Genomic DNA, 7,060 nt, shown 5'->3' with positions numbered 1-7,060 from the left:
TGGTGAAATGGTATTTTGACTTATTGTAGACAAATTAAATTTTGGCACAATAAATACTTAATCCATCATAAAATTAAAGGGAAAATAATAATAATTTGTATAATTAATCTTTTGAGTAATAAATCTAAAACAAATTGGCAAAAAGAATTTATTAAGTTTTATTTATTTCTAAGAGTGGATCCATAACCCTAACTAGTTCAATTCCATAGTTTCATTTAAATTAAGTTGTTTATATTCAAGTTTTAATTTCAATTTTTAGATAAAATAAAATAAACTAATTAAATCTTTTCTCTGTGGATCGACCTCGGACTCACCGAGTTATAATACAACAAGACACTCTTATACTTGGGAGTTAAAATTTACTTTTAAGTTGTGTCAAAGCTTATTATCTTTGAGAAACCACCACCTAATAAGTACAATAAAATCAACTTAAAAATAAGAGACTAAACACAGCCAATATTAGATCAAATCTAATTGATTGATTTGCTAAAAACTCCTCTTATTTTCTTTCTTTTTTAATAAATCCTCTCATTGTCTTTGAAAATTCAAAAATATAAAAATTATCTACAAAATTCTAAATAAAAAAAAAAAGGAAAGAGAAGAAGAAACCAGATTAAAAAAGAAAGAAGCATGGAGGAGAAAAAAAAAACTAGGATTAATATTAAACCATGGAAATCAAGAGAGAGAAAATAATAAATAATTTCCCAATTGGAGTTTATATGTTAAATTTTCAAAACCTGCAATGTTTATTATTTTTTAAAAATAAGAACGACTTTTGTGTAATTGAGCATTATTCTGGTACCGCGGATGCAAGATAGTTTTGTCCTAAACTAAATATAGAAGAGTCTATTTGAAATGAGATCTTTCTCTACTCTCTAGTGTGCTAATAAGTGAAATTGGACTTAGGAGTTCTACTGAAAAAATGAATGCGAGATCAATGAGTAATGGTTTCAAATATTTTGAATCCGGAATAATTTAAAATTGATAGTTGGGAATGTATGATTGTAGGTGTCATAATTCTCCACGACCTGACATGATGACATGTGTCCATATGTCATGCACAATTTGGTTGAACACGGTTAGACTAAGGTTTTATTTGGTATGACTTTTTAAATAAAGATTAAAGTAGAGATTTTATTACTAGAGCATTTGTAAATGGAGCTTACGAAAAAAAATTAATTATTTGATTGTCAATGAGAGTTTTTATTAAAAATTATAAAATTATTTTAATATAAACGTTTTATAAATTTATGTTATGAAAGGAACAAAATAAAATTGTGAAACAAGTAAAGGATTTTTTAGATACTTTAAATATTTTAAAAAGCTCTTTAACCTCTACTCCCAAAAACTCAAAATTTGAATTTTTGTTAATAGAAGCAAAATAACTTATTTAATTTCCAAAGATTCTACTCAAAATACAAAAAAAAAAACTAAAAATTTTGAAAAGAGTTTTTGTTATTAGATAAATATTTATAATTATTAAATAAGTCATACTAAATATGCACTAAGAATCTAAGATCAGATATATGCAGCCAAGACTTGCTCGATATTATTATATTAGTCTCCTAAGAGGTAGGTAAGTCAGACCCCCAAGATTCCTATGTTGTTTTAGTGCGGGCCAATGATTCCTATGTTTTTTTGTTCTAAGTTGCGAGTGTATAGGAGCAGCAAGAGCAGCAACTAGCAATACTTGGCTGAGTGTTCTCAATCCTAAGCCTTTTCGTCAGAAGTGGGCCAATTGTGCTCTCTCCTTTGCCCGTTAGTTTCCTGGCTTGTAACTTCCATTTTTTTCCCTTGGGCTTTAGATTAGCATTCTTCAGCCCGCTTATCACTTCCCCTTTGTCGTTTTGCTCTCGAAGTTGCATTTTCTTTTTGTGAGTCACTTCCTTATAGCTCTCCCTAGTCCCTCCCACTTTCAATTGCAATCTCCTTCCCTCCATTATTTCCCTCCTTTTTGCACACGGCTCCAGTAGTGTCTATAGTATCTGTCATGCTGGCTTGCATTTTGCAGTCTGTCAGCTGTTGCGTCGATCCTTCAGTACTTTGCATTGATAGCTCTTCAATTACTCCTGCCACATGGTTCACTCCTATTTGTTCTGCATTTTTGCTTTTCTCAACATGTGTTGCCCCTGAACCGCTTCCTAGAACCGGGTTCAGGTGCCATTGTTGCTGTCGTTGTTGCCTCGAAGTTGCAGGTGGGGAGTTTGGTTTATGGTGCTCATTATTCCATCTCTCCTTATCTCTGTTAAGCTTTGCTCTCTCAGCTGCAGTTTTGGCTTTCAACCAGCTATACCATATGGTAGTTTTTCCTTTGGCTGCCCTCGATACTTAAGACACTCTCTATACTGGTGTCCTAAAATGCCACAACAAAAGCAAAAGTCTGGCAATCTCTCGTACACCACCGCCATCGGAATCTTCTTTTTTTCCTTCTGATTCAATAAATAAAATCTTCTTAAGAGGCTGCGTTATATTTATTGAAATTCTCAGCCGAGCAAATATCCCAATACATTCCCCATCTTCATCAGTTTCAACCTCCTCAACATCTCCAATTTTCTCTCCCAGCTTTTGGACTGCACCTTTATGCATACACATGATAGGCACATTATGGATTTGTACCCAAAAGGACGCATGCGTGAAGGTCTGATCGTTAACATCCCCAATACCTTTCGGTTCTGTCATCACTAATCAAAGCTCCAGCAAAATGCCAGGGACCGCCCATGAACACTCTTTTTCTTTTGCTCTTCAGAGTTGAACTTGAAGATGAATACATTGTTGCCAGCACATTCCACTTTAAATTCTTTAATAGATCTCCACACTTGTTGCATCGCAGCTCTTAGCTCTTCGATATTGACTCCTTTATTAAGCACAATTTTACCCACCAAGCAGTTTGCAGCAAGCTTCAATCCTTTCTCTTCTGTACTTTCTACAAAAGTGATCTTATCATTCTCTTCTTCTTGTAAGGTTGTGGCACTGCACTTCCGTATGAGCTCCTTTGTATCCATGACTTTTAACGACATAAATACGCTAGCAGTAATGACTCTCGTACCAACTCACAAGCATTCACTCCCTCTGAAATTCCTACCCACGTTTAATATCTCACCAACTCACGACTGTAACATATGTTTCAAAGGAATAAACAAAACACCCAACAAGTGAGTGACATATGGAGTCATGACGACTCATTTAACTTCCATTCATAGTACTTCTTTCAGAGCGAAAGAGAGTACTGTAGAAGGAAGACCATTCACAGCAACTAGCAATACAGTTTAATTAAAATCCTTTATTTTGTACTTGTAAAAAAAAAAATTAAAATTCCATAGGAAAAGTGTTAGAGTGCAATTTATGCACTAATTTTGCATTGTTTACATCCCTTAATATCGATGTTTTGCACTTAATAATAATGATTTACTTGTGTTTTACTTTTGTAGGTGCAATTCTATTGATTTGTGATAAAATTGAGCTATAAGATGATGTTTAAAGATGATTGTTCTCTTGGAGAAATTTAGAGCGTCAGAAGAACTTTATTGATAAGGCGTGGGCGCGTGCTGTCAACTGCGGACCTGTAGTTTTTAGTTTAACGTGTTTTGTATTTTTGGTTATTTTTGTAGTTACGAATTTAATATTTCAGATATTAGTATTTTATTTTAAATAGAACTCTAAAAGATAAGAGAGAGAGAGTATTTAAGGGAGGAATCTATTGTGAAAAAATGAGAATTGGAGAAAAAGAAAGAAACCCTAGATCTAAACTTTTCTCTTCTCTCTATGAAGAACTAAACCTATTTTTCTGGTTGAAGGTTAATGAAGCTTTGATTCATCACTACTGTGAGATCTTTCTTATGCTTTAATTGTTTTATTACTTTTTGGGTATTTGTTTATTCTCTGAATTATTTTCATGATTATGTTTGTTAATTAGGTAATTGGCCACTATTTAATTATCAACTTAATCTATTGTCAATTAAAGGATTCATCGTATGAAGATTTTAATGTTTGTGACAAATAACATAGCAGAGGGTTGTGTTGTGAGAATCAACAATCTAATTTAAATGAATTATCGTATGTGTTGATTAGGATTTGGGTCTCTCTGGTTTTTTCAGGTTGTCAATTGATTAAATCCTATGATCGTATTTAGGGTTGTCTATTGATTAGGGAAATAATCAACGGTCGTACCTTGGTTATCGACTATTTAAGGAGAGATTGGCTATTAGAGGGTCTCAGTAGCTATAACCGGTCTATTCATAAGTAATAATAATCTATATTTGAATCAATGATCAGTAGTCGAATCAAGCTGAGTTAATTCCTTCAACCAGAGCTTTCTCTAATTTGAATTACAACTTTAATTTGCATTCTTGTTATTTTAATTTGATTTTTATTATTGTCAACAATTCCCCCATTTTACGTTTTACGTTTCAAAAGGATTTAAATAATTACCGATCTCTATGGACACGACCCTGCTCAATCACTATACACAATTTATTTAGAGTAGGTATTTATTTTTGCTGGCTTCGACAACCATCAAATTTTGGCGCTGCTGCCAGGGATTGGTGTCGTTTATTTAATCCTTTTTACGTTTTACTTGGTGTATGGTTCGTTCTTCTCGTACAGGTACACTTTCGTTTGATCCTGAAATTGAGAAGACAGCTCGCCAGCTAAGACAGCAGACGAAGCGAGCTAAGCAACGATCCTCGTCGCCTTTGCTTTCTGAAATAGATACAGTACTTAATTTAGTTGAATCATCTAGTGATTCAGAAGAACAAGTGATGGATAGACCTGCACCTGTAGAAAGAACTCTTAGAGAGTTAGCAGAACCAGACTTGAATCAGCAACCACTCTGCATTCAATATGTAGATTTGGAGGTAAATTTTGAATTAAAGTATGGTCTTATTCATTTATTACCCAAGTTTCATGGTTTTGCAGGTGAAGATCCTCATAAACATCTTAAGGAGTTTCATGTTGTGTGTTCAAGTATGAGGCCACAAGGCGTGACTGAAGAGCAGATTAAGCTGTGTGCTTTTCCGTTCTCTTTAGATGGGTTAGCTAAAGATTGGTTGTACTACTTGCCTCCTGGATCGATTACAACGTGGAATGGTTTGAAGAAGCAGTTCCTCGAAAAGTATTTTCCTGCTTCAAGAGCTGCTAACATCAGAAAAGATATTTGTGGGATCAGACAACTTCCTGGGGAGACTTTGTATGAGTATTGGGAGCGATTCAAACAATTGTGTGCCAACTGTCCTCAGCATTAGATTTCTGATCAACTTCTTATTCAATATTTTTACGAAGGACTGTCATTGATGGATAGAAGTATGATAGATGCTGCTAGTGGAGGCGTGTTGGTGAACAAGACCCCTACTCAAGCAAGGGAGTTGATATCAAATATGGCTGCCAACGCACAACAATTTGACAGCAGGCAAGATCTCACTTCAAGGAAGGTGAATGAGGTAAATATTTCTTCTGTTGAACAACGTTTAGATAAACTTACTTCTCTTATGGAAAAGTTTGTTGTAGGTAATGTGCAACAAGTGAAGACTTGTGACATTTGTTACAATATGGGTCATTCAACTGATATGTGTCCTACACTCTAAGAAGAACCCGTTGAACAAGCCAATGCAGTTGGAGGATTTCCAGGTATGCCTCAGAGGAGGTATGATCCTTATGCACAAACATACAATCCAGGATAGAAGGATCATCCCAACTTCAGCTATGGAGTTAGGCCGTTAGGATTCCCACAACAGTATCCACCAAGACAACCAGCACCTCCACAATCAAACTCCAAGTCAGGTATATCTCTTGAAGAAATTGTTAAATCACTTACGACTAACGCTCAACAATTTCAGCATGCAACTACAACAAGCATTCAGAACTTGGAGAGCCAAGTGAGTCAATTGGCAACTACAATGAGCCGTCTAGAGTCTCAAGTATCAGGGAGATTGCCTTCACAATCTGAGGTAAATCCAAAGCAAAACGCTAGTGCCGTCATCCTTAGAAGTGGGAAGGAGTTGCAAGAGCCTAGTAAGAAAGTGACAGAGCATATAGAAGATGAGCTTGAAAAGAATGAATTGATGCCTAAATCTCAGGATGCGCAACCCACCAGAGCGAAACCCTTGCCTATTGTGATACCTCCTCCTTTTCCAAGCCGGTTTGCAAAATCCAAGAAGGAGGAACAAGAGAAAGACATCCTTGAGACATTTCGCAAGGTTAAGGTAAATATTCCCTTATTAGATGCTATAAAACAAATACCTCGATATGCTAAATTTCTTAAGGAACTGTGCACCTCCAAGAGAAAATTTAGAGGAGATGAAAGAGTTCATATGGGGGAGAATGTTTCAGCAGTTCTCCAAAAGAAACTACCTCCTAAATGCAAAGATCCAGGTATGTTTACTATCCCTTGCAAAATTGGTAGTGTTAGAGTTGAGAAGGCTATGTTAGATCTAGGAGCTTCTATTAATGTCATGCCTCGTTCTATTTATTCGTCTTTGAATGTTGGTGCATTAAAAGAAACTGGCGTGATAATTCAACTGGCTGATAGGTCTAATGCACATCTTGATGGGGTATTGGAGGATGTCTTAGTACAAGTTAATGAGTTGGTTTTTCCTGCTGATTTTTATGTACTTGATATGGAAGAGGATAACTCCTCTAATTTTGTCCCAATTTTTCTAGGAAGACCTTTTCTTAAGACTGCTAGAACTAAAATGGATGTACATAAAGGGACTCTTACTATGGAGTTTGATGGAGAGGTTATAGAGTTCAATATGTATGATGCCATGAAATATCCCAGTGAGGAACATTCGGTATTTTCTATGGATGTTATTAACCCTATAGTGCAGGAAGTTTTTTATTTGGATGTTGAAGATTCATTGGTAGCTGTTTTAAATAACAATTTGGGCCTCAAAGGATTGCAAAAGGATGAAAATGAGTTTGTTTTAAATTCTGTATTGCAAGAGACAATTTATGAATTAAATTCTTTGAGAACTTTAACTCATCATATGTCTAATAATGAATTACCTTCATCTCATGTAAAACTTCTTCCATCTATTTTGCAGGCACCGAAAATAGAGCTTAAACC

The 7,060-nt window shown here is 35.1% G+C and overlaps 1 non-coding gene across 1 annotated transcript; it reads right to left on the bottom strand.

The window, feature by feature from the left end:
• Window positions 1–5,135: 5,135 nt before the first annotated feature.
• LOC127902833 (small nucleolar RNA R71) lies at window positions 5,136–5,242 on the bottom strand. The gene has a single exon (XR_008055471.1). It is a non-coding gene; the product is annotated as a small nucleolar RNA R71 (small nucleolar RNA).
• Between the last annotated feature and the right edge of the window lie 1,818 nt (window positions 5,243–7,060).

The sequence above is a fragment of the Citrus sinensis genome, chromosome 5 (assembly GCF_022201045.2).
Source record: "Citrus sinensis cultivar Valencia sweet orange chromosome 5, DVS_A1.0, whole genome shotgun sequence".
Lineage (NCBI taxonomy): Eukaryota > Viridiplantae > Streptophyta > Magnoliopsida > Sapindales > Rutaceae > Citrus > Citrus sinensis.
This window is presented reverse-complemented; position numbering and strand designations above follow the sequence as displayed.